Source organism: Penaeus monodon, chromosome 32, assembly GCF_015228065.2.
Source record: "Penaeus monodon isolate SGIC_2016 chromosome 32, NSTDA_Pmon_1, whole genome shotgun sequence".
NCBI classification, from domain to species: domain Eukaryota; kingdom Metazoa; phylum Arthropoda; class Malacostraca; order Decapoda; family Penaeidae; genus Penaeus; species Penaeus monodon.
Window position 1 is genome coordinate 7083900 of NC_051417.1, and position 306 is coordinate 7084205.

Below are 306 nucleotides of genomic sequence, written 5' to 3' on the forward strand. Positions count from 1 at the left end.
TAACACATACACCCGTTATTGTGTTTGCATTAACACATTTTCTCCAAAAGATCATCTTCGAAACTCTTAACCAGTAACATTTCCCTTGAGATGCTGCAACCATTTACGTTTCACTCAGAACACACAATGAATTGCCCTCGAGACAGACAGTCAATTCTACGTCCCTAGAGACAAGCAGCCAATAACGTTTTCCTTCGAGTGTTCACCCAATTACGCGTATATACCATGTGCGCATATCGTAGATAATGATGGTAATAAAAGAAAACGGTGTTTTAATCTTATTTAGTCCTTTCGTATATCAATGCC